Source organism: Lissotriton vulgaris, chromosome 10 (genome assembly GCF_964263255.1).
Source record: "Lissotriton vulgaris chromosome 10, aLisVul1.2, whole genome shotgun sequence".
NCBI lineage: Eukaryota > Metazoa > Chordata > Amphibia > Caudata > Salamandridae > Lissotriton > Lissotriton vulgaris.
In genome coordinates, this window is record NC_141698.1 from 57,350,319 (window position 1) to 57,378,161 (window position 27,843).

The window sequence follows — 27,843 nt, forward strand, 5'->3', positions numbered from 1 at the left end:
TAAAATGTGACATGGGAAGAAAAGGCAGATAATTAATCTGTCAGAGGCATCATCCCTCCACAATCATATGTGACATCACGTAACCTTTGGCCTCTGACTGATGAACACGAAATTACATCACACAACATGTGATGCCCCTCCACTTTGGCAAAGCTACTGCATATTTTAACAAGTTTATGTGTATACTTGAAATTACAGCATATTCTTAAGCAGGCTTTGGTGAAAAAATTGATTTTGGAAGTAGGGGACCCCTATATATGAAATTCGCTAGTTATACATAGGGAAAGAAATCTAGTTTGAAAAAGGTCTATAACTAGTGCACACAAAACATTAAGGTATAGAAATCTAGGTACCCACTATACACAAAGTATCATTGACCACATAGTTATACATTTATTCAAAATTTATTATTTTTGTTTGGTTATAAAACCAAACAAAAATAATAAATTTTGAATAAATGTATACATTGACCACATAGTTATACATTTATTCAAAATTTATTATTTTTGTTTGGTTATAAAACCAAACAAAAATAATAAATTTTGAATAAATGTATAACTATGTGGTCAATGATACTTTGTGTATAGTGGGTTCCTAGATTTCTATACCTTAATGTTTTGTTTGGTGAAAAAATTGTCAGGAAAAGTGAAAATGTAATTAATTAGTAGACAAAACATATTAGAAATAAAATAATGTTGTCACAGTTGTAAAGAAGTGCCAACATTAATTACAAGACTTCGATCAGTTAGGATTAAGCATCATCAACCAATGTTAAGTAAAAACAAACACTGGCAAAGCTAATGGGTCTGCCTTATAACTAAATTGTAAGATTGATCTATTACCTTTGGTTTTACTTATATGTTGTTGACATGCGCTCTGGCAGGAGGAAGGTGGCAGCTGACTGTAGCAAGAAGGGTAGTACTGGGAAGATGAAACCAGCAGCCACAGGGAGGGGGAGGCTGGTGCTGCTGATGGATGGAGGAGGCTGCAGGAGGGATGGCGGGGTGGCGAGGGGGTGGGGGGGGGAAGAAAAAGACACCTACCTCCTCGCCGCTCTGTCCCACATCATCTCTCCTCCGCATCCCCAGAACAGGAAGCAGCCAGGCTCCCCTGAGCCAATCACAATGCTGCAATGCAGCACTGTGATTGGTCTAAGCATCGTAGTTTGGCGCTCAGATGGGAAATTGGGGCCTGGGCATGTATTCCACCGCGGCTGTAATGCACCCTGGGTGGAGAACATGCTAAGTGAGCATGACTGTTTGGCCGGCCCGAGACAGCTGACCAAAGCATCATGCCCACTTCAGTGTGCCCACCACTCCCCCCTGCCCTGCAGGTGGCCCATATAACTAAAAACATTTCGTTATTATCATTTTATTTTTCCTTTCTTTCACTGCTGCAAAGCAGTAGGGCGACGCACCTCCGCCTAAGTGGAGGAGCCGCCACTGATGGTGGCTGCTCTGAACTGAAATCGGTGGGGCAACGCAAGCGGGGGAGTGGGGTTTGGGGGAAGACATAAATTAAACAACTTACCTTCACCTGGGGCCGCCGCCTTGGTGCTCCTCTCCTGACGCTGGTTACACTAAGCAGGCTCCCTGGGGCCAATCATAGTGCTGCTCTCATGCTGGTTATAGCATTGAACAGCATGAAAGCAGCGCTGTGATTGGCCTGAGTGGGTTGACGTAACACTCGCTCAGGCACGGGGAGCCTGCAGATTTTCTCCAACCTGGCTGTGAAACACAGCTGGGTTGGAGAAACCAAAGTGCGCATGTCTGTTTGGCCGGCCAAACTGACATGCGCACTTTTAAACACCGACCGTTCTTAATGTCTATGACGCTCGTCACAATGGCCAAGCCCCTGCCCTAACCTTGTCTGGCAATGGTAGGATTAGGAAAGAAAACTAAAAAGATAATAAAAGGATTTTATTATCATCTTATATTTCAGTGGGGCGATGTTCCTCCGCCACACCAGAAGAGCCGCCCCAGTACACCCTAAAAGGGACAGGCATGTCAACGCCTGGATTTACACTCCCACCTCTATGTTAGGAAAGGCGCTCTAAATCTGACCAGATGCAGAAGGGTTTCAATGTTAGAAAAGTACCTTCTACATAGTGCTTGCAGTGACCACATGCCAGTATTACCCCACTCACTCACTGGCACACATTTCATCGACTTTGCAATAATAAAAGGATGAGCTGGTCTGCCGTGGACAGCAACACGCCAGCGGAAGTTTCACTGCTACAGGTGTTTGAAGCCACTGAGCAATCTTCCATTGTTGCTAGTGGAGTGTTTGCCTCATTCCTGGTTGTGATTTAAAGGTGTGCATTCTTCTGCCCCCTTCGCCCCTCCCTCTGCTTTTCATATCACAGAAAGTGAATTTGCCTTTTCTGTCTGCCCTTCTCCTGTTTGTGTCTTGCCTGTGTCCATAGAGGGAGAGGCGGCTCTGGGAACTTGACGAAAATACAAAATATATATCAGTCCATGTCAGCCTCCCAACCGAAAGAAGAACAGAACCACATCTGTTTGTCGCCAGCCCAAAAAGTAAAGTGCCATAAAGTGCATGACGTCAGGCAGAAGTGTGAGGGAGACATGCCTGGCTGCTCTTTACCCTATTTCGGGCTGTGTTCCCGATTGGGGCGTCGCGCCAGAGCAGGGAGGGGCAGGCAACATGGCCTGCCTTCAGAGCCTGCTTGGACAGAAATTCGAGACCTGCTCCATTCCTTACGCAGGAGGCGCCTGTGACCTGCCTGGAACTTACGAGAGCGACACAGGCTCGACTCTGAGATAAGGCCGGAGTGTGAGAGAAAATAGGTCCGGGCACAGAAATGAAAGAGGCCCCGTTGGTGAATCAGAAAGATAAAAGTGACCCACATTTGTGAAATCAGGACAGTGTTGAGTGTGTAAAGACAGCTGTATGGGTAGTTTGCAAGGAATAGGAGTATGCATATATTTCTGCTTGTTCATGGTAGTCTGAACGAATCCAACAGTGAAAAAACCCACAAGACCATAACACGCTTTGGAAAAGCCAATAGGTCTCACCCATGCAAGAGCCATTGGCTTTGTCAATGTGCTTTAGCCATGTTGTACACCAATGTGACTGCTGTAGGACACGCTGTGCTGACCCAGATGTAGGACACACTGTGCTGACCCAGATGTAGGACTCACTACTCTGATCCTGTTGTAGGACACGCAGTGCTGACCCAGATGTAGGACTCACTGCTCTGATCCAGATGTAGGACTCACTGCTCTGATCCAGTTGTAGGACACACTGTGCTGACCCAAATGTAGGACTCACTGCTTTGATCCAGTTGTAGGTCGCACTGTGCTGACCCAGATGTAGGACTCACTGCTCTGATCCTGTTGTAGGACACGCAGTGCTGACCCAGATGTAGGACTCACTGCTCTGGTCCAGTTGTCGGGCACACTGTGCTGAGCCAGATGTAGGTCTCACTGCTCTGATGCAGCTGTAGGACACGCTGTGCTGACCCAGACGTAGGACTCACTGCTCTGATCCAGATGTTGGACTCACTGCTCTCATCCAGTTGTAGGACACGCTGTGCTGACCCAGATGTAGGACTCACTGCTGTGATCCAGATGTAGGACACACTGTGCAGACCCAGATGTAGGACTCACTGCTCTGATCCAGACGTAGGACTCGCTGCTCTGATCCAGATGTAGGACACGCTGTGCAAACCCAGATGTAGGACTCACTGGTCTGATCCAGTTGTCTGACACACTGTGCTGGCCCAGATGTAGGACTCACTGCTCTGATCCAGCTGTAGGACACGCTGTCCTGACCCAGATGTAGGACTCACTGCTCTGATCCAGATGTAGGACACACTGTGCAAACCCAGATGTAGGACTCACTGGTCTGATCCAGTTGTCTGACACACTGTGCTGGCCCAGATGTAGGACTCACTGCTCTGATCCAGCTGTAGGACACGCTGTCCTGACCCAGATGTAGGACTCACTGCTCTGATCCAGCTGTAGGACACGCTGTGCTGACCCAGAAGTAGGACTCACTGCTCTGATGCAGAGTAGAGTGGTGCAGAGTATAGTGCCACAGAGTGCAGTGGTGTAGGGTGGAGTGATGCAGAAGTAGAGTGGCATAGAGTGCAGTGTTGCAGAGTAGAGTGTTGTAGAGTGCTGTAACATATATTGCAGTGCACACAGTAGAGTGGTGTTGAGTAGAGTGGTGTAGAGTGCAGTGGCGTAGAGTGGTTCAGAGTAAAGTGCAGTGGCATAGAGTGGTGTACAGTAGTGTGGTTTCGAGTACGGTGTCTGGTGTAGAATGCATTGGCATAGAGTGTAGCAAAGTATAGTAGCACAGAGTGCAGTGGCATGGAATTCAGCAGAGTACAATGCAGCATCGTAGACTGCAGTGGCGTAAATTAGAGTGGTGCATAGTAAAGTGCAGTGGCGTACAGTGCGGTGGTGCAGAGTGAAGTGGCATAGAGTTGAGAGGCGTAGAGTGAAGTGGGGTAATACATTATTTATTTAGGTTGGCTGGTTCCTGAGTGCGATCATTTGTCCTCCAACCGGCTTGGGCAGTCTCGCCTCAGGATTACGCACCAGCCGCCCCAGGTGTGAGCTCTAATCTATGCGGACAGCATGCCATGTAATGCTGGGAGGTAGCTTTCAAAGAGGTAATTGTTTCTTGGCATCATTGATAAAAGGCTACTTTGTGGCAATTGCTTCCAATCCTGTGCGGTATGCGAGCACCTGGTGAAGTGCAGCTCATCAGTAGGCAGGCTCAAGCTGCACCCAAGGCTTCCCTCGCTTCGGACAAAAAACACAGCTGTTTGTTGTTTACACGTCGCCAATGACAGTGGGACGCGGCCCTAGTTTGAGTAAACTGCAACTTTTTAGAGAACAGGAAGTTTGCGATGAAGAGGTGCACGCCTACGACTTCCATGAAATGTATACTTTTTTTTAAATTCACAAACCTCCTAAACCTGGCTAAGAAATTCTAGGACTTTCATAGATGTATGTGGTGGCGCGAATACTCTAATTGGAGAGATTCCCACCAGTAGAACATCTGTGGTTATGGTGGAACTTAACTTTTTTCTTTTTTTTTTTTCTCTTCCCTTGACAATTGTTTTCCATGTGGGAAAAAATCCTTACCCCTGAAACCATGTGAGTGTTATTTTTTCAGTCTGCGAAGGTGCGCAAACTGTATCTGAAAAACATGGAGAATGTTGGTGAACATCCACAAAGTTATGGCTCTGTGGGTTTCCATGAGATTCCACATGTCCACTCTACTCCCCTCTTGGGGGAACACCCGTGAGGCCACCCACTCTGCGCCCTACACTTAATCCATTAGAAATCCCACAGATGTACAGTCACTGGCTGTAAGTCCCATGGGCAGGGACCCAGATCTGTAGGACCTGGTTCTGTGGTCCAGGATGTGTTAGTTGTGGTCAGGGTGATATTTGTATGCTCCTAAGCAGTAGTAAAGTTGGACTTGACTGCTTTGGGTATGGTACTGTAGTTGCATTTATATACACTTCATATCCCTGATGAGCTGTGGGAGTAATTGGCTGGACGGGTAGCACTCTACTCCTCGGGAGGCTTGCAATGTGGATTTTGTCGGTGGTGTTTTGACGTTGTGTGTGAGGACAAGTATGCTGCTGCTTTCTAGGATTTTTGGGTGCAGTGCTTTGGCATTTAGTGAAGTAAATGGAGTGAGAAAAGGGGCCTTTGAAATTGTAAATGGTTCCAGTATGAGAAAATAAAATGTGTGGATGGAGTGTGGCAGGACGGGCCATCTCCTATCTCACACCCAAATCATGAAGCGAGCTCCCTCCACCTGCACACCTCCCCCTCACTGGAAGACGTCAGGAAGAAGCTCAAGGCGTGACTTTTTGACCAAGGCTCACAGAACCCCAGCGCCTTGACACCCCTGGGGTGACAAGCCTCGCTATATAAGACCTACTGATTGATGCATTGACCTATGGATGAGTGCCGTGCGTAAGTGGCAATCTGCTAATCTGTGTCACTGCCAATGTGGTGCTACGGTTATGTCTGGGGAGGAGTGAATGAGAGTCAGAGATAGTTGAGCATGTGCTTGTGTCTACCATGGGTTGGGTTTTGGGCCAGCACCATCCTGGTGATCGTATTGTCAATCCACACCTACCGAGGAGGTGATGCTGTCGGCTTGCTGTGGTGCCATCTTGAGGAGACCAGACCTTCCCTTCCTTCTTGGAATCCAGATAGTCTTCAGTGTTTCCTTTCTTTGTTGCAAGAGTGTTCCCTAGTTCTGTTTCTAACACAGCGAGGTAGATGCTGGTAATGCGTGTCTTCCTGTAAGGAGTGATAGTCAGCCGGGCCGCCGGGGTTGAGTGGAGAGTTCTCTTCTGTGACCATCTCTAGTGTTTCTTGGATGAAAGCTGGGCCTTTGGCATGGAGGGCACAGTGGATTACACATAGTGTCTTGCAGGATCAGCATAGGGCAATGGCAAGGCAGTGGGGCACTTGAAGGGCCTGGTGAGGCGTGGCGAAGCACATAGGCCTGGCAGAGACTGCACAGGTCCAGCTGTGGGTGATACCATGTAGACCCATCCAGGGGACAAAGAGTGAGGATGCAGCTGTGAGAAACAATATGCTGATCAAGCTGTGCGGCACACTGATCTGATCCTGTGGTAGGACCCACCATGCTGATTCAGTTGTCAAAACCACTGCGCTGATCCAGCTGTGAGAGACACCCTGTTGTCTCATCCAGGGGACACACTATGCTGATACAGCCTAGGACACACTATGCTGATCGAGCTGTGGGTCCTACTGGGCCGGGGCTGTGGTGAGACCCACAGAGCCGATTCAGTTGTCGGAGCCACTGCGCCGCTCCAGCTGTGAAAGACTCTGTCTTGATCAATGCACAGCATACGCTGTGCCAATCAATGCGTAGGACACAATCGCTGAAGCAGCTTTGGGACGCTCTATGCAGAGCACGCTCTGTGCTGTTGCAGTGAAGGGACTCACTGTGCTGGTCCGGCTGTGGATCACACTATCCTGATGCAGTGTTAAGACGCACTGTGCTTATCCAGACCCAGCACATGCAGTGTTGACCCAGCTGTTTGGCTCACTGTGGTGAAGCATGCATAGGCCACACTGTGCTGATCCAGCTGTGCGACTCATTATGTAGATCCAGTTATTGGATGCATTCTACTGAATCAGCTGTACATTTCACTGTGTAGATCCAGCTGTGGGACACACTATACTGATCCAGCTGTGGGACTCCCTGTGTAGATCCAGTTATTGAGCACGTCCTACTGATCCAGCTTGTGGCTCACTGTGTAGATCCAGATATTGGACTCACTCTACTGATCCATATGTGTGGCACACTTTGTAGATCCAGCTGTTGGACACACTGTCCTTATCCAGCTGTGTGGCTCATTGTGTAGATCCAGCTGTGTGGCTCACTTTGTAGATCCAGCTGTGGGACACACTGTACTGATACAGCTGTGTGACTCACTGTGTAGATCCAGTTATTGGAGACACTGTGCTGATCCAGCTGTGCAGCTCACTGTGTAGATCCAGTCATTGGACACATTCTACTGATACAGCTGTGCAGTTCACTGTGTAGATCCAGTGATTGGACACATTCTACTGATCCAGCTGTGTGGCTCACTTTGTAGATCTAGTTATTGAGCACATTCTACTGATCCAGCTGTGCGGCTCACTGTGTAGATTCAGTTATTGGACTCACTCTCCTGATCCAGCTGTGGGGCTTAAAGTGTACATCCAGCTGTGGGACACACTGTCCTGATACAGCTGTGTGGCTCACAGGGTTAATCCAGCTGTGGGATACACTGTACTGATCGAGCTGTGCTGTCACTGTGTAGATCCAGCTGCGGGACACAGTGTACTGATCCAGCTGTGTGACTTATTGTGTAGATCCAGTTATTGGATACACTGTGCTGATCCAGCTGTGCAGCTCACTGTGTAGATCCAGTTATTGGACTTACTCTACTGATCCAACTGTGCGGTTCACTGAGTAGATCCAGGTGTGGGACACACTGTCCTGATCCAGCTGTGTAGCTCACTGTGTAGATCATACTGTGGGATACACTGTACTGATCCAGCTGTGCATCTCACTGTGCAGATCCAGCTGTGTGACTCACTGTGTAGATCCAGTTATTGGACGCACTTTGCAGATCCAGCTGTGCAGCTCACTGTGTATATCCAGTTATTGGAGACACTGTACTGATCCTGCTGTGTGACTCACTGTGTAGATCCAGTTATTGGACGCACTTTGCAGATCCAGCTGTGCAGCTCACTGTGTATATCCAGTTATTGGAGACACTGTACTGATCCTGCTGTGTGACTCACTGTGTAGACCCAGTTCTTGGATGTATTCTACTGGTCCAGCTGTGGGATTTACTGTGTAGATCCAGCTGAGGGACACACTGTACTGATCCAGCTGTGGGACTCTCTGTGTAGATCAAGTTATTGGACACACTCTACAGGACCAGCTTTGTGGCTCCCTTTGTAGAACCAGCTGTGGGACATACTGTCCTGATCCAGCTGTGAGACTCACTGTGTAGAACCAGCTGTGGGACATACTGTCCTGATCCAGCTGTGCGACTCACTGTCTAGAACCAGCTGTGGGACACTGTGTAGATTCAGCTGTGGGACACACTGCCCTGATCCAGCTGTGCGATTCACTGTGTAGATCCAGCTGTGGGACACACTGTCCTGATCCAGTTGTACAGTTCACTGTGTAGATCCAGTGATTGGACACATTCTACTGATCCAGCTGTGTGGCTCACTGTGTAGAGCCAGTTATTGGACTCACTCTACTGATCCAGCTTTGTGGCTCCCTGAGTAGATCCAGCTGTGAGGCATGCTGCCCTGATCCAGCTGTGCGACTCACTGTGTAGATCCAGCTGTGGGGTACACAGCCCTGATCCAGCTGTGGGACACTGTTTAGATCCAGCTGTGGGACACACTGCCCTGATCCAGTTGTGTGACTCTGTGTAGATCCAGATGTGGGACACACTGCCCTGGTCCAGTGTGCAGCTCACTGTGTAGCTCCAGTTATTTCACACTTTCTACTGATTCAGCTGTGGGACACACTGTACTTATCCAGCTGTGGGACTTGCTGTGTCGGTTCTGTAGTGGGAGTCACTGCACTGCTCCCGCTGTGAGAGTCTGAGGCTCGCTGTGTGGAGCCAGTTGTTGGACTGCGTGTTTTCATCCTTTCTTACAGCGGGCTGTGCCAGTCGGCTGTGGGACGCACCCAGACTGTACTGATCTAGTTGTGAGACAACAACATGTTCTTGGCCAGCTGTGGGACACGCTGTGCTACACTGTTGACCCGTGCAAGTGGCACAGTGTACCTGATCATTTCTGGGACTCACTATATTCATTCTTCAGTAAAGCAGGCTGCGCTGCCTGTGGGAACCACTGCGCATCCTTGCTGCGGGGCTCACTGCTCTGAGCCAATAGTGGAACACACTGATGAGTCCGCTGGTGGACTCACTGTGCAGAGCCAGCTGTAGGGCACACTGGGGGGCTCAATACTCTGATCCAGTTGTAGGACACACTGCTGATCCAGTTGTAGGACACACTGTGCTGACCCAGATGTGGGACTCACTGCCCTGATCCAGTTTTGTGACACACTATGCTAATCCAGTTGTGTGACACACTGTGTTGAACCGGTTGTAGGACTTCCTGCTCTGATCCAGTTGTGAGACATTGTGCTGATCCAGTTGTGTGACACACTGTGCTGATCCAGTTGTGTGACACACTGTGTTGAACCAGTTGTAGGACTCCCTGCTCTGATCCAGTTGTGAGACACTGTGCTGATCCAGTTGTGTGACACACTGTGCTGATCCAGTTGTGTGACACACTGTGCTGATCCAGTTGTGTGACACACTGTGTTGAACCAGTTGTAGGACTCCCTGCTCTGATCCAGTTGTGAGACACTGTGCTGATCCAGTTGTGTGACACACTGTGCTGATCCAGTTGTGTGACACACTGTGCTGATCCAGTTGTGGGACACACTGTGCTGATCCAGTTGTGTGACACACTGTGCTGATCCAGTTGTGTGACACACTGCTGGCCCAGCTGTCGGGCACACTGCTGATCCAGGTGTAGGACTCCCTGCTCTGATCCAGTTGTGAGACACTGTGCTGATCCAGTTGTGTGACACACTGTGCTGATCCAGTTGTGTGACACACTGTGCTGATCCAGTTGTGTGACACACTGTGCTGATCCAGTTGTGTGACACACTGTGCTGATCCAGTTGTGTGACACACTGTGCTGATCCAGTTGTGTGACACACTGCTGGCCCAGCTGTCGGGCACACTGCTGATCCAGGTGTAGGACTCCCTGCTCTGATCCAGTTGTGAGACACTGTGCTGATCCAGTTGTGTGACACACTGTGCTGATCCAGTTGTGTGACACACTGTGCTGATCCAGTTGTGTGACACACTGTGCTGATCCAGTTGTGTGACACACTGTGCTGATCCAGTTGTGTGACACACTGCTGGCCCAGCTGTCGGGCACACTGCTGATCCAGGTGTAGGACTCCCTGCTCTGATCCAGTTGTGAGACACTGTGCTGATCCAGTTGTGTGACACACTGTGCTGATCCAGTTGTGTGACACACTGTGCTGATCCAGTTGTGTGACACACTGTGCTGATCCAGTTGTGTGACACACTGTGCTGATCCAGTTGTGTGACACACTGTGCTGATCCAGTTGTGTGACACACTGCTGGCCCAGCTGTCGGGCACACTGCTGATCCAGGTGTAGGACTCCCTGCTCTGATCCAGTTGTGAGACACTGTGCTGATCCAGTTGTGTGACACACTGTGCTGATCCAGTTGTGTGACACACTGTGCTGATCCAGTTGTGTGACACACTGTGCTGATTCAGTTGTGTGACACACTGTGCTGATCCAGTTGTGTGACACACTGCTGGCCCAGCTGTCGGGCACACTGCTGATCCAGGTGTAGGACTCCCTGCTCTGATCCAGTTGTGAGACACTGTGCTGATCCAGTTGTGTGACACACTGTGCTGATCCAGTTGTGTGACACACTGTGCTGATCCAGTTGTGTGACACACTGTGCTGATCCAGTTGTGTGACACACTGTGCTGATCCAGTTGTGTGACACACTGCTGGCCCAGCTGTCGGGCACACTGCTGATCCAGGTGTAGGACTCCCTGCTCTGATCCAGTTGTGAGACACTGTGCTGATCCAGTTGTGTGACACACTGTGCTGATCCAGTTGTGTGACACACTGTGCTGATCCAGTTGTGTGACACACTGTGCTGATCCAGTTGTGTGACACACTGTGCTGATCCAGTTGTGTGACACACTGTGCTGATCCAGTTGTGTGACACACTGCTGGCCCAGCTGTCGGGCACACTGCTGATCCAGGTGTAGGACTCCCTGCTCTGATCCAGTTGTGAGACACTGTGCTGATCCAGTTGTGTGACACACTGTGCTGATCCAGTTGTGTGACACACTGTGCTGATCCAGTTGTGTGACACACTGTGCTGATCCAGTTGTGTGACACACTGTGCTGATCCAGTTGTGTGACACACTGTGCTGATCCAGTTGTGTGACACACTGCTGGCCCAGCTGTCGGGCACACTGCTGATCCAGGTGTAGGACTCCCTGCTCTGATCCAGTTGTGAGACACTGTGCTGATCCAGTTGTGTGACACACTGTGCTGATCCAGTTGTGTGACACACTGTGCTGATCCAGTTGTGTGACACACTGTGCTGATCCAGTTGTGTGACACACTGTGCTGATCCAGTTGTGTGACACACTGTGCTGATCCAGTTGTGTGACACACTGCTGGCCCAGCTGTCGGGCACACTGCTGATCCAGGTGTAGGACTCCCTGCTCTGATCCAGTTGTGAGACACTGTGCTGATCCAGTTGTGTGACACACTGTGCTGATCCAGTTGTGTGACACACTGTGCTGATCCAGTTGTGTGACACACTGTGCTGATCCAGTTGTGTGACACACTGTGCTGATCCAGTTGTGTGACACACTGTGCTGATCCAGTTGTGTGACACACTGTGCTGATCCAGTTGTGTGACACACTGTGCTGATCCAGTTGTGTGACACACTGTGTTGAACCAGTTGTAGGACTCCCTGCTCTGATCCAGTTGTGAGACACTGTGCTGATCCAGTTGTGTGACACACTGTGCTGATCCAGTTGTGTGACACACTGCTGGCCCAGGTGTAAGGCACACTGCTGGCCCAGGTGTAGTGGTCACTGAGATGATTCACGGTGTGAGGCTCTTTCCAGAGAAACAACGGAGTAAAAGACAAGACAGAGTTCCTGAATCTGGAGCTGGGCCGGTCCCTTCCAGGGAGGCGCGTCCGGGAAGTGTGCCCGACGGGATGCTGGCGACCGGCTGCAGAGCAGGTGCAGCCGCCTCGGGGGTGCCCCGGCCCCGCCCTCTCCTCCCAGGATGTGCCTCGTTATCCAGCGTCCGGAGCTCTCCTGACCTGACCCGACTCAGTGAGCTGGCGACACCCAGCGTGATCCACACTCTGCGTGACACCCAGCGTGACCCACACTCTGCGCGACACCCAGCGTGGACCATGCTCTGCGTGACACCCAGCGTGATCCACACTCTGCGTGACACCCAGCGTGACCCACACTCTGCGCGACACCCAGCGTGAACCACACTGCGCGACAACCAGCGTGGACCATGCTCTGCGTGACACCCGGCGTGAACCACACTCTGCGTGCGACAAGCTTGAGGTCGGAGAGGTCTGGTGGTTTTACACCGGAAGAAAGCTCTAGAAGAGACAATTACATAACAGAACCAGGGATAAAATTCGGAGTCCTCCTGTCTCTTGGCGCCTTTCAGTTTGCCCACACAAAGTAAACTGTAGATTGGTGCTGAAATGTAAGTTGTTGTGGTCATTTAAGTACATCATAATATGTAATCATCCACGGAAGGATGGAAAGCCGAGGCAGCCCTGCTGAAGTCAGGACCTGTGAAAGAAACTAAACCGCTGACGTCTGCAGCTGCTGGTCCGCTGGCTGGGCCTAAAGTCGGATGCCCTGGACTAACTTCACGCCTACCAAGAGCTTATGGTTGAATAAGTATTTTAAGGAACTAACTCTACTGCCCACTTGTCCTCCTTCTCATTTTGGGGGCCTGAAATTGGCCATTAGGTATGGGTTTTTCTTCTTCGTCCGTCTTTAAATCCACGTTGATCAATATTTGGGTAGGGATTTTAATAGCGCCTCAACGGTCAAAGCTGTCTCTAAGCGCTAAATGTTTCAGCAGGGTGACACGTGCCCCTATCTATTGGGAGCCAAAAATGGCCCCATAGAAGCTTGGTAGCATTGGTAGGCACTGAGCCAGGAGGTTATGTGTTCCATAATGTATACCACCTTATTGTCAAATCTATATTTCCACAATTCCTGGAAGATGCAGGAGTCGTTTTGGCCATTTGAGGGATATAAGTGTTCATTTTAATGTGGTTTATCAGGGAGCTTAGATGTAAGTATATCAATTTCTGGGAGAATTACTCACAGCAAACATGTCTTGAAGACCTGGCTTGGGTAACAGCGCGCTTTAAAAATGTGCAAAATAAATAAATAAATAAATGTATGTATGTTATGATAATACCAGGGTTTATATATAGTGCATGTCTACTATTTCCGACAGCACAATGCACTGTGTGAATGTTGTTGGCCTCAATGGAGCGGGCAGACATTAACCTCTGCAACCTCAAATTAACTTGGCTGACACCTGTCCCACTGAGGGTGAAGGAGATCTGATCATGCCAGGGCAATATTAATGTTTCACATTTGCAAATTAACGCACTACAATGTTATGTTAACTGTTTTTGTACCGCGCACAGCTGCCCCAGCAAAGGGGCATCCTGGCGCCATATGAAGGTATACACAACACAGCATAAAAGATACTCAATCAGAGATTTTTATTAAAAAGGAAGGTTTTAATGGCACGTCTAAACTAGAGTAAGTCATCCAGTGCCCGAATTTCAGCAGGAAGAGAGTTCCACAGCTTTGCGGCCACTACTCGAAAGGAGCGGCCAGCTGTCCTACTCAACAAGAAACGTGGGACAACAGACAGGTTCTGACCCATCGATCTCAAGGATCGAGAGGGGACGTAAGGGGTCAGTAGGTTCATCAGTATTGGGGGGCCGCGCCTTTTAAGATTTTAAAAGCCAGGCAAAGCACCTTAAACTCGATCCTCCGACCAACAGGCAGCCAGTGGAGCGCTTGCAGTGTTCTCGAAACCGGACAACGCCTGGGCAATCCCACCACCGCTCTGGCTGCAGGGTTCTGCACGCGCTGCAGCCGCGTGAGTTCAGCCTGGTTTGTTCCTGCTAGCAGCGCGCTGGCATAATCTATCCTAGATAGTACTGAGGCTTGGACCACTAGCTGTCTGGTAGGGGCATCGAAGAATTTAAGTACAGGTCTAAAGGCCCCTGATAATGCCAAAACAAGAGGCTGCCACCCTCTTAGTGTGGCAGGTGAAACTGAGAATAGGGTCCAGCCAGACCCCGAGATTTTTTATCTCCATTACAGGAGAAGGGGTCATTCCTAATTCAGGAGGCCACCAGTTATCATTCCACCATCCTGTCTGCTTTCCCACAACCATGACCTCTGTCTTCTTAGTGTTCAATTGGAGGCAGTTCTGATTCATCCAAGTGGCCACCGCACGTAGACCCTCGCAAAACCTGAGGGCCTCCACATCTGAGTCCCCACTCAACGTGACCGCCAGCTGTGTGTCATCCGCGTAGGATACCATTGTCAGGCCCCAGCGCTTGACTACCGCAGCCAGCGGTCTAACGTACAGGTTGAACATAGTGGGGCTCAGAGATGATCCCTGTGGGACCCCCAGTGTCAGCGGGTAAGAGGTAGATTTACCGGGTGGGATAGCAACCTGGAAAGATCTGTCAGAGAGGAAGGACCGGAACCAACACAAGGCGGGCCCCCTAACGCCTGCTTCCTCTAGCCGCCGCAAAAGGATCTCGTGAGAAACCGTGTCGAACGCGGCACTCAGATCTAATAACAGGAGTGCCGCTGTTCGACCGGTATCCAGCACGGAGCGCAGATGTACAACCATAAACAGCAAGGCAGTCTCCGTGCTGTGACCCGCACGAAACCCATTTTGAGTGGGGTCCAAGATGTTAGCTTCGGCGAGATGATCAGCCAGGATCCTATTCACGTGGGCCTCGGTGACTTTGGCGGCCCACGGCAGCAGTGAAATGGGGCGATAATTCTCAGGTTTTACCGGTTCTAGGGAGGGCTTTTTTAGGATAGGTGTCACTACCGCTTGCTTCGACCTGGTGGGCACGATCCCTGAGGCCAGCGACAGGTTGATGAGAGCTAGCACTGGTGTACGACATGTCGCCTGCATGTTCTTAAACTGGGCCGGTTTAAGTGGATCCGCAGGGGAGCCAGATTTAATATATAATAACAATATATGTGTAAGTTATTTCTTGCGGGGACTGATAAGTGAAGCGAATAATTTTGCAAAGCATTGTGGGTATGCAAATATACCATTCCTGGGCCCTGCCTCCATCCTCTTTCCAGCCTATGGGGTGCCGAGTTTCTCTCTTTCAATGTGTTCATTGCCGGGTTTACTTACTCGGTATTTATTCTTCTTTTTCTTACACATTTCTAAGTTCCACTTCACACCAGTGACTACAAGGTGGTCCAGGAGGTTAGATGTGTGCCACATTCTCTAGACACACAGCTAAGTGAATTTATTTTGAATATAAATGCCATTTATTTACCTAGTCAATGTTTTTCCTGAATCTTTGACTTGTATCCATACCAGGCTTCTACAGGATGTAGCTCGTGAGCAACTGGTAGCTCTCCAGCTCCCTGTAAGTAGCTCTTTGTGTGTAGCCTGGCCTACTAAACTCAAAACGTGATTGGGTGAATTAATATGTATATCAAAATTGAAAATTCTGTATTCGAGATAAAAACCTGTATTTTCAGAAGTCTGATGTTTGGATAACAATGGTCCAATTTCCAAAATATGTTTAAAGGGGATATTTGAGCAATAAGTCATGCAGTATCACCGATGTGGAGGTATTCCACAATGACATACACAACATGTTTGACATTAATACTTTCACCATGCCCGATGCACTGAGGTGATCCCTGCTTGTGAGCTTGCTTTGGTGGCCAGCAATGTAATCTTGTCTGATGTGGCACTTCTGCAACACTAACAATATTAGCAGATCAAGATGGTTTTAATTTAACACCAGAAGCTCTTTTTACAGAAAAGGTTGAAGACCCCAGATCTGTGCCATGCCAGCCACCGCACTGGTGTCCCTGGTATTGAAGGACTGGACCCAATGTCAGCTTTTCAGGATCTCAACATAAAATGTATGTACATACAATGAACCCAGATGTAAATCATTGACATAGTCAGGGGTTATTCTGATAACCTGGCGTGGATCCAACTCTCTTGTGCCTACTTTGGACACCCCCAACATCAAAGGCTTATCTGAAATGCAATTGATGGAACACCCAGATTTTTTTTAATACATTATTCGTCCATACTTGTGTTTTGCTGTATTACAAAGTTCCCATTTGTCAATAAGGGTTGGCCTTGGTAATAACCATGGCTTGGCTTCTAATACAAATGCCAGTCTCCTTGCCAACCCTTGTCTTGGGGGCTCTTGAAGACACAGCCAAGAAGGAATTAAGGATGGCATAGGGGCCATCCTTGTAATGTCATCATTGGTGGAAGGGTGTGTAGTGGCACCTTCACCACATCCCTTGCTCACTTGGCCACTGGATTCAAGATAGCCTGGCTGATAATGGCTGATTAACCAGAAACCGGTCCCAGGATGCTTGTTTCCGGTCCAGGGAAGACATGGCTTGGCAGTTCGGGCTGGACTGTTCCCATGAGGCACAGGTCAGACTGATTTGCATATGGCCATGTCTGAACTGGGGTGGCTGAATGGGCTAAAGAATGGTGATGGATTAAACCCAGATCAGTTGACTGGGGGTGAGTGTTTGATTTGCTCAAACGCTCCGTCCATCATCCCCTTTTGTATCACTTTCACCACATCTGGTATTTCTTTAAATTGAGGTCCACGTGTGTACCGTGCTGAGATGCCCGAGAACTCAGTGCTATAAATGCCCTTACTAAATTAAGCATAGAAAACCCGGTCGAGGCGTGGTTGTTACAGCAGTATGCAGATGCGCTGCAGCGCCAAGTCCCTGCTGATTAAAGGCGAGCCTTTAAAAGCGAAAAAGACTTTCATCAGACTTAATCCGCTGTAATCCACCTTGGTATTAAGAGATTAAAACCAGGTTGGCGAAATGGAGCGCGGCCTCGTGCCAGGCTCCTGGGCAGCGTGTGCCAACCTCCTCCGGTCAGGTACTAGGGCATCAGTGCCAATTAGCAGTAGCTGTTACCCTTGGATTGCTCTTCGGTACCCCTGGCACTTGCTGCCTGCGGTCTCAGCAGTCATGCAGACAGCAACAGGGACAGAAAGGGAAGACGGCTGCCAATCGAAGAGGCAGACATCCGCCCACCCGCTTTCTGCACTTTGGTGAACTGACTCCATATGAAAGTTTATTTTAAATTTGATATAGACGTCAACTGAGGTCAACAAATATACAAACATAGTTTTAAAACATTTATAATGACAGCCATTGCATCAACTTTAAGCATTTCAAAGGTTAAAATGTTTCATCATAATTTTTGCAACATATTTCAAATGGAATCCATTAGATATTTAGATGGTTGATAACAGATGAATTCATCCGATAGGTTTCCCAAAGCTTGAATAGATCATTTGAAAAGGCAGGTTGTACTTAACCCCTTCCCTGCGGCGTGAATTTCGCTGCGGTGCGCGGATTTAATTGGGGGCATAACCCCTTGCGGACTCAGGACGGCCCCCGGACGTCCTACGTTACAGTAGGCGTGTGCGGAGGACGGCCGGGGACCGTCTGAACTCCGCCCACTAATTAATTCTTCCGCACAGGTGGGGAATTTGCACGGCGCTGGGATATCGGCAGTCCTGAGCACACAAGGGGTTAAAGGTAATAGTTCATAATATCAACTTTAAATATTTATAATTTTAAAACGTTATCTTCATGGATTTTAAAACAGGTTTAGAAAGCTCTTTAAAAATGTATACAATTGATAATGAGCGGGTTCATCCTGTGGTGATTTACAGAGTGTAATTAGGGTTTGTATAGAGGTAGCATTGCATCTGACACTCATAGGCCTTAAATACCTCCTCCTGGCTTCAACCAGGGTTGGGTTAGGACAGACAGATGGAACATGTGATAGATCTTGTTTATATATTTATGGGATTGTTTGATTTATTTATTTATTTATTTATATAAGGGATTGTTTGATTTATATAAGGGATTCCTCCCTTATTTAAATCACAAATCCCAGTTGTATTTTCAGATTTGTTTGCCTCCATATATTAGGAAGATTGTTCACCTCAGGGTCAAGCCAGCCAGAAGTCACAAAGTGCTTCCTCGGAAAGGCGACATTTTTAGCATGCAATTGAAATTAATATGACCTCGATTAAAAGCAAAACTGATTTATTCCATGTTACAATGCCCCAGCCGGGTTTCTCACCTCTAAGCAATACCCTGATTGTGGGAGTACACACAAGCCCTTTATTGGTGGAATCTGCTCCGTGTTTAGTTGATTAGGGAAGACATGTGTGAAAGTAAAATGAATTAAATCTTGTGAGATCTGTGTAGTGTCATATACATGTGCATGAATGGGTGACGCAAAGGACGGCTCTTTTTTATGAATAATAAAATGTTTCTTTCTTTAGTGTTTACCTAAAGCACCCGTCTTTGAGGTTCCAGGTGCTGCGTGGGATCATTTTAAGATTTTGCTGAAATACATTTCTTAGAGCTTGGAGTGGGACTGGGAATGCATTATTTTGCATTCTATGTAGTTTGCCACCCACAAAATGGGTTTGTTGAGGGGAAAGCGTGCATTCCTACTATAAAGACATGTATTTATTCCATCGATAAGGCTTGAATAAACTCCCAGAAAAAGGACACACGTTTATTCCCACAATAAAGAGGCGTTTTTATACCCACAATAAGCGGTGCATTTATTCCCACAAAGAAACTTGAATATACTCCCACAGTAGGAATGTGCATTTATTCCCACATTAAAGAGGCGTTTTTACTCCCACAATAAGCGGTGCATTTATTCCCACAATGAAACTTGAATATACTCCCAAAGTAGGAATGTGCATTTATTCCCACATTAAAGAGGCGTTTTTACTCCCACAATAAGCGGTGCATTTATTCCCACAATGAAACTTGAATATACTCCCACAGTAGGAACATGCATTTATTCCCAGAATAAAGTGGGGTATTTATTCCCACAATGAAGTGGTGTATTTATTCCCACAATAAAGAGGTGCATTTATTCCCACAATAAAGAGGTGCATTTATTCCCACAATAAAGAGGTGCATTTATACTCACAATTAAGAGGTGTATATATTCCCAGAATACAGGGGTACATTTATTCCCACAATAAAGGGGTGCAGGTATTTCCACAATAAAGGGGTGTATTTATTCCGCCCATAAAGAGGTGTATTTATTCCATCGATAAGGCTTGTGTATACTCCCAGAATAAGGACATACATTTATTCCCACAATAAAGAGGTGTTTTTATTCCGACAAAAAAGCGGTGCATTTATTCCCACAATGAAACTTGAATATACTCCCACAGTAGGAACATGCATTTATTCCCACATTAAAGAGGCATTTTTACTCCCACAATAAGCGGTGCATTTATTCCCACAATGAAACTTGAATATACTCCCACAGTAGGAATATGCATTTATTCCCACATTAAAGAGGCGTTTTTACTCCCACAATAAGTGGTACATTTATTCCCACAATGAAACTTGAATATACTCCCACAGTAGGAACATGCATTTATTCCCACAATAAAGTGGAGTATTTATTCCCACAATGAAGTGGTGTATGTATTCCCACAATAAAGTGGAGTATTTATTCCCACAATGAAGTGGTGTATTTATTCCCACAGTAAAGAGGTGCATTTATTCCCACAATAAAGAGGTGCATTTATACTCACAATAAAGAGGTGTATATATTCCCAGAATACAGGGGTACATTTATTCCCACAATAAAGGGGTGCAGGTATTTCCACAATAAAGGGGTGTATTTATTCCTTCCATAAAGAGGTGTATTTATTCCATCGATAAGGCTTGTGTATACTCCCAGAATAAGGACATACATTTATTCCCACAATAAAGAGGTGTTTTTATTCCGACAAAAAAGCGGTGCATTTATTCCCACAATGAAACTTGAATATACTCCCACAGTAGGAACATGCATTTATTCCCACATTAAAGAGTTGTTTTTACTCCCACAATAAGCGGTGCATTTATTCCCACAATGAAACTTGAATATACTCCCACAGTAGGAACATGCATTTATTCCCAAATAAAGAGGTGTATTTATTCCCACAATGAAGTGGTGTATTTATTCCCACAATAAAGGGGTGTATTTATTCCCACAATAAAGGGGTGTATTTATTACTACCATAAAGAGGTGTATTTATTCCATCGATAAGGCTTGTGTATACTCCCAGAATAAGGACATACATTTATTCCCACAATAAAGAGGTGTTTTTATTCCGACAAAAAAACGGTGCATTTATTCCCACAATGAAACTTGAATATACTCCCACAGTAGGAACATGCATTTATTCCCACATTAAAGAGGCGTTTTTACTCCCACAATAAGCGGTGCATTTATTCCCACAATGAAACTTGAATATACTCCCACAGTAGGAACATGCATTTATTCCCAAATAAAGAGGTGTATTTATTCCCTCAATGAAGACCTGTATATACTCCCGCAATGAGGTCATGCATTTATTCCCACAATAAAGAGATGTATTTATTCCCACAATAAAGAGGTGCATGTATTCACACAAAGAAGACTTATATATACTCGCACAATAAAGGACAGACATTTACTACCACAATAAGACGTGTATTTTCGTCCACAATAAGGACACGTATTTCCTCTCACAAAAATGCATTTGTTCCCCAGTAATATTGCCAGTATCACTTGAGCGGCCTGGGCTTTCTTGAATCAGCCAGTGACCCAAAACAAAACTCTAGACATGCATTTTAATAACCTTTAAACGGATTGTTTATTTTTGTGGATTGCTTCATTTGTGAGTCATTTTGTGTTTTCTTTTGTCTAGAAAATGCTCCCCAGCTTGCAATACCGGGCCTACATCCCTCTGGGCTAGCCCGCCGGAATTATGCAACAAGGAATAACCCATTTATGTGGCTTGATTATCTAAATTATATGGCCAATTGTCGATCATTTAGCATTTTAATCAAATGCAATTGGTGTGTCATGTTCTTCCGTGGCATTGTTTCCCAACTAGTATCACATTTTTACGTACTTAGTGACGTAAAAGAAATTCCAATGCTTTAAAAGGAACATTGACTTATTTTATTGTTTTTCAAACGGTTTTATTTTTCTTGAAAAGAGGCAGACATCAACAGGGGCATAGTAAAAAAATAATAATAATAATCTGGCCGAAAATTATACAGATATTCAACTGATAAAAAAAAGAGAATGCGATTCGGCACCAATGAATAGTCTATATTTCATTGAGAGGTAGAAACGCCATGTTGATGTTGGCATTTATAAGTCCTTTCTGTCTCTCTGGGAAAACCCGAGCACGCGCCTGGGAACCCCCGCTGGAATGTTTGACAAAGGCCTGTTCTATGACAGAGACAGTCTCTTTTCACTAACAGTTGTAAACGTATTTCACCTTTTTCCTAAAGGTGTTTTCCTATAGATAAAGTTTTGAATGTAGGAGGTAAAAATTGAAAAGGGGGAAGGTAAGGTGCGTGTGTAGACCCTGCAACAAAGTGTCGAATTCCCATGCAGCATGTGAGGTGACGTTTAACCTGGGTGAACAAGAAACACAACTAAAACTGGTGAAATGGTCAGATCTTGCTGCAGATTGTGAATTATGTGGCATATGCGGCAACTCTGCAACTGTACGAACATTGAGTTAGCGGCAGAATCTCAGAATGCCAGGGCCACCCTTAAAATCCAGCTGTGCAGAATACACAGGCTGTGGCCCTAAGATTAATATGCCATGGTAATGTACAGACCATTTTTTTTATTACAAGGCGAGGGGGGGGGGGGGGGGGCTGGGTGTTTTACTCGTGTTAAAATATGCATGGCAATCTGTGTGGGAGTGACAATTAAGTTGTTATAAATATTGCCAGGAGTCCAAAAGCACAAGTATATTTAAAATGCAAGGTCTTGACCTTCGAACAATGCGAACACGTTTTCTAAAACTGGTAGCGTCACTTGTGACATCAAAATAAAATTGCTGAGTGGGTTGTGCGCTACACGTCTGTATGCCCCTACACGTCCTCTCTGCTCCTCCCAGATGCGCCTGTCTGGTACTACCTCCTTACATGAGGTCCTGTCCCCCAGTGCCTCGAAGGCACGGGATTGTGTACATCCTTCTAGGCGCTAGATGTACATCCCTTGAATACTGATCTGCCGCCTTGGTTGGAAATTCCCCGTCAGCTGGATTTAAATCGCTTCCCCATAAACGTTTATGACAACGGTCCCGACTTTTAGATCACGTGATCCGGCGCATTGAAAAGTGGACGAGGGAAGACATTAGGACGAGGTGCCGGGTAACAACAAACTAATGTGCATTTGTGTCGCCTTCGCCCCGCCGCTGTGAGGTTTAGTATAGCTCCTCTTGCGATCCATGTAGGCGCTTGGTTTCACTCTCGAAGCGGCTCGAAGTATATCCACGACCTCGGGTCCCAGCCTCGGCCCGACACTGCCTTCCATCACCTCACTTTTAAATGAAACCTAATGTAATCAGCGCCAATGCAGGTGGCGTGCAAGCAAATGTGAACACAAAATGAGCAAAGCGCCTCGTGAAAGGACTTTTAGGGGCTTACGTACATGCTCCTGGCCCTTGTACCGCCGCTGCGTCACTTTTAATATGGGGAAAAGTGGCGGACAGGCACCGCAAGGGGCTCGTAAATATACCCTTAATGTCCATATTATATAGATGTAAAAACCCGCCACTTTCCGTTAATGTGTCACGCCTGCGATATGGGGGGGGGGGGGGGGGGGTCTGTTGAGGGTCTACTGCTGAGATCCGCATGGAGATCACGTGATCGAATCCAAGCGAGCATTTACCGCTAATTCTTCCTAATGACACCTGTTTGAGCACCCTCGTGCCCGGCCTGCAGGCATCTCAACATGTTCTCGTGACCAGGGCCCCAGCGCAGAGACACCCCAGAGCCAGGAACAGACGTCTCAGAAGTGGACAACCCGCAAAACGGGGCCAGGCAGCCGACCACCCCAACCCCCATATGGACCAGAGGGGGGTGTTTGGGGGGGGGGGGGGGGGCGGGGCTTTACATTCTCGCCACGCCAACAAAAGCAACTAATATCAAGGTGGGGCGGATTCACTCAGAAAGTATTTTCATTAACATGGATTTTCACTCCGTACTCTGCTTTCACGTTTGATTAGATGTCGCTCCTAATGTCACAAACAATTCGAATGAAATGCAGCACATAATAAAACGGCAGCGTGCACGCCAGCAGACGCATATTTTGTGTCCCCGGGGGTGGGGGAGAATTGTCGTTTACTAAATTTAGTCGAACAAAGTGTCTTCCCAGACATATTTGATATGTACCACAAGAAATACAACAAACGTCTACAAATGAAATGTTTTCGGAGCTATAACAGCATATATACCTGGAAAATACTTGGATTATTTCACATTAATTCCTGACACAAAAACGATTTCAATTTAAAAATATATACAGCGCTCGTCTCTGAGGAAGATAATGTGCTCAAGTAGGAACAATGTTATCGATAAACCGGGAGATCGGAGTCCTAATCCCGACTTCCACACGCCATGTGTGATCCTGGGCACATACTTTTTTCTGTTTGCCTTGGTCCCCACAATTTGAAGCGCTAAGAAGTAGTTACCCCTCCTCTCACGCCTCCAGGCACATATTCCGCAGTCATACCTTGGGGGTCTCACCTGTATTTGTTCACGGTCCTGGTATAAAGGTGGCCTGCAGGTGGGTGCCCGGGGGCACAGGTGGTCGGCCGGCAGGGCTGGGGGCAGGAGCGAGGCTCTGGCCCAGGGGGGGGTTTGTCAATGAGCGCTGGGGGGATCCGGGCGTGGCGGGGTGTGCTCTGAGGCCGTCTCCTGGAGAGGTCTCCGGCCGCTGCTGCCTCCTCTCGTCTCTCTAATGCTCTGAGAGGACAAGCGGCTGTCAAGGCTCCTTCACCTGGGCTCTCCGCTCCTTACCTCACTCGCCCCTGGCAAAATAACTAGCATGCGGCGCTCAGCCTCTATATGCAAAGAAAGCGGCTCGACAGCACCACCTACCGACCAAAGCGCGGATAACAGCACCGCCAACAGGCCCACTCCAGTACCACAGCGCCACCTACCGACACAGCACACTGTCTGCTGACCCGCTCCGATTCCAAAGGCCCAGACAGCCAGGCCTAGCAGCAACCCCTGCCCACCAAGCACTGCACAACTTTAACCACCAGCCTACCAAACAGTTCCACTTATCAATACAGATCTACCTGCCGACAAGGTCGGACTGGCATACCGGGCTACCAGGCGATGCCCCACGCGCTGCTCTGACAGATCGTGTGTGGACTTTTTTTTTAGATGTTATGGGACGGAATTATGGTCAGGGGGCCGGTTTGAACTGTTGGTTTCCCTTGTAGTACCTATTTTTTTTAGTTATCTGCTTACCTAATTGGGGGGGGGGGGCACTTTATTTTGATGCCCGGGTCTATTTTTTATCCCAGCCCAACCCTGCCTACCGACCCAGCTACATTTTAACAGCAATCCATAACACCGCAGAACACGGGGAGCCGCTGAAAATCCACTGCAGCGCACAGCGAGCAGCCCTGGACAACACCAGCCCCAGCGGACGGACCGCAGTCCAAGAGCAACACATAACCCACTGTGGGTGGTGAGGGGGTGTGGTCTTACTCCGAGGGAAAAAAGGTACTTGATTCAATTGCACACCACCAACTACTGACCCACCCTTCACAATACCACCTCAGACTGACCCACTCCGATTCCACAGCACCACCCTCTGACCCATCCTTGCATAAAACCACCTCCCACTGACCACTCCGATTCCACAGCACCATCCACTCATCCATCCTTGCACAATACCACCGCTGACCACCTCTGAACCCACAGCACCACCCACACACCCCCACTCACCCATCCTTGCACAATACCACCTCCCACTCACCCACTCCAACTACACAGCACCACCCACTCACCCATCCTTGCACAATACCACCTCCCACTGACCCACTCCAACTCCACAGCACCACCCACTCACCCATCCTTGCACAATACCACCTCCCGCTGACCCACTACAATTCCACAGCGCCACCCACTCACCCATCCTTGCACAATACCACCCCCGCTGACCCACTCCGATTCCACAGCACCACCACTCACCCATCCTTGCACAATACCACCTCCAGAGGACCCACTACAATTCCACAGCACCACCCACTCACCCATCCTTGCACAATACCACCTCCCACTCACCCACTCCAACTACACAGCACCACCCACTCACCCATCCTTGCACAATACCACCTCCCACTGACCCACTCCAACTCCACAGCACCACCCACTCACCCATCCTTGCACAATACCACCTCCCGCTGACCCACTACAATTCCACAGCACCACCCACTCACCCATCCTTGCACAATACCACCCCCGCTGACCCACTCCGATTCCACAGCACCACCACTCACCCATCCTTGCACAATACCACCTCCCGAGGACCCACTACAATTCCACAGCACCACCCACTCACCCATCCTTGCACAATACCACCTCCCATTCACCCACTCCAACTACACAGCACCACCCACTCACCCATCCTTGCACAATACCACCTCCCACTGACCCACTCCAACTCCACAGCACCACCCACTCACCCATCCTTGCACAATACCACCTCCCGCTGACCCACTACAATTCCACAGCACCACCCACTCACCCATCCTTGCACAATACCACCCCCGCTGACCCACTCCGATTCCACAGCACCACCACTCACCCATCCTTGCACAATACCACCTCCCGAGGACCCACTACAATTCCACAGCACCACCCACTCACCCATCCTTGCACAATACCACCTCCCACTCACCCACTCCAACTACACAGCACCACCCACTCACCCATCCTTGCACAATACCACCTCCCACTGACCCACTCCAACTCCACAGCACCACCCACTCACCCATCCTTGCACAATACCACCTCCCGCTGACCCACTACAATTCCACAGCACCACCCACTCACCCATCCTTGCACAATACCACCCCCGCTGACCCACTCCGATTCCACAGCACCACCACTCACCCATCCTTGCACAATACCACCTCCCGAGGACCCACTACAATTCCACAGCACCACCCACTCACCCATCCTTGCACAATACCACCTCCCACTGACCCACTACAATTCCACAGCACCACCCACTCGCCCATCCTTGCACAATACCACCTCCCACTGACCCACTACAATTCCACAGCACCACCCACTCACCCATCCTTGCACAATACCACCTCCCGAGGACCCACTACAATTCCACAGTACCACCTACTGACCCAGCCCTGCACAATACCACCTCCCGAGGACCCACTACAATTCCACAGCACCACCCACTCGCCCATCCTTGCACAATACCACCTCCCACTGACCCACTACAATTCCACAGCACCACCTACTGACCCAGCCCTGCACAATACCACCTCCAGCTGACCAAATCCACCCAATTCTAAATTGAAATGTTTCATTATAAAACTGTGTAAGAAAGCTATTTAACAACTGGCCAGTAAACAGGTGCCTCAAAGATATGATTGTTCACACACAACCCCATGTGGAAGGAGAATCCTCTTAAAGGCCACTGAGGAGCGTGGATGTGTGAGGGCCCTTAGTGCCCAAGGCATTCCTCTGCATGCTGTTACTTGTATTCGCGCTTATCCAAGTCTGACATCAGAACTACAAGTACCAGAATGCAGAGGGAAAAGTGTGGCCCTGAACAACGACTCATTCTTAGATCTGCTGCACCTGCTATCTCTGCTTTCTTGAAACTTCTGTACTTTAACACTGCTTCCTCAATAGCAGTCATTTTTTGTAGTGAAATGAAAACATCAGTGCTCCCCAACTACAATGAAAAACGAAACTAAACTACACGAGTGACGAATCTCCACAGAAGATCGGTCACTTTTAACTCCTGGGGCCATATATTAAGAAAGGGTGATACAGTATCGCCGCTTTTAGCGGCAGGAAACTGCCGCTAAATCGGCGATAATGGGCTTGATAATAGGCCCTTGGGAATTCCCATAGAAGCCCAGGTTAACGCCAGAACCTGGGCTTCTATGGGAATTCCCAAGGGCCTATTCAAGCCCATTATCGCCGCTTTAGCGGCAGTTCCCTGCCGATAAAAGCGTCGATAATGTATCCTTTCTTGATAATATGGCCCCTGTATTTTCAGATGGCTAGCTGAGAAAAAAAGCCACTTGCCTCCATCGAGATAAGGCGTAAACCAGATGAGCTGCTAAGACCCCTCGTTTCAGGCTCACACCACAATGCCTAAAGAACGCAAAAACACCCCACCATGTTAAAAAGCTATATTCTATTATCGCGACAGGAATAATACAAGTCTGACTCAATCTCGCTGGAATCTCCAAAACAACAGCTGGCTCCAAAATTATAAAGTGCCTTAACCACCTGGGCTACCCGGCGAGTTTTCACGAAGCACCT

General features: G+C 48.1%; 1 protein-coding gene across 1 annotated transcript in view; it reads right to left on the bottom strand.

Annotated features, from left to right (window-relative positions):
* The window catches only part of SCNN1G (sodium channel epithelial 1 subunit gamma), a 61,119-nt gene extending 36,801 nt beyond the window's left edge, over positions 1-24,318 (bottom strand). The window contains exon 1 of the mRNA XM_086940445.1: positions 24,052-24,318. The gene's annotated coding sequence lies outside the window, so the exon portion shown is untranslated. The remainder of the gene's footprint in view (positions 1-24,051) is intronic.
* Between the last annotated feature and the right edge of the window lie 3,525 nt (positions 24,319-27,843).